Source organism: Morone saxatilis, unplaced genomic scaffold, assembly GCF_004916995.1.
Source record: "Morone saxatilis isolate NCDOM2014 unplaced genomic scaffold, NCSU_SB_2.0 Contig14, whole genome shotgun sequence".
NCBI lineage: Eukaryota > Metazoa > Chordata > Actinopteri > Moronidae > Morone > Morone saxatilis.
Window position 1 is genome coordinate 22,153,054 of NW_023339696.1, and position 442 is coordinate 22,153,495.

The 442-nt window shown below is 41.0% G+C and overlaps 1 pseudogene; it reads left to right on the plus strand.

The window, feature by feature from the left end:
* LOC118322610 overlaps positions 1-442 on the plus strand; it is a 5,484-nt pseudogene that overhangs the window by 3,586 nt on the left and 1,456 nt on the right.

The following is a 442-nucleotide window of genomic DNA, read 5'->3' on the forward strand; positions in this document are numbered from 1 at the left end:
TGGCCTATGCTAATAAACAGTGCGGCAGTGGGACTGTCATTGAGCTCTGTAGGATTTGATTGGATGGTTAAAAAGCTGATATTAACAGAAACTGGATCAATAACAGCTATCGGACTCTCCACCGCCACCGCTGCTGGCTGTGAAATGCATGCTGGGATACTAACAGAAATACAGGAAATCTTAGGTAACTGTTAGGAGGGTTGCAGTGATGTACTATACAGTGTATCGTTTCATATGGGGGACAAAAAAATCGCATTAGGGATCGAATAAAGGAACATCTTATATTGATTATTAACCAGCAGCATAATGACTGTGTGACCCCTAGAGGGCGCTACAGTAACACACAGAATCCAGCAGTCAGAGTACAGGGACAGTAAACCATTACTTTACAGTAAACAGTAACTAATAGTGGAACTAGTTACCAATAAATGTCAGTAATAAT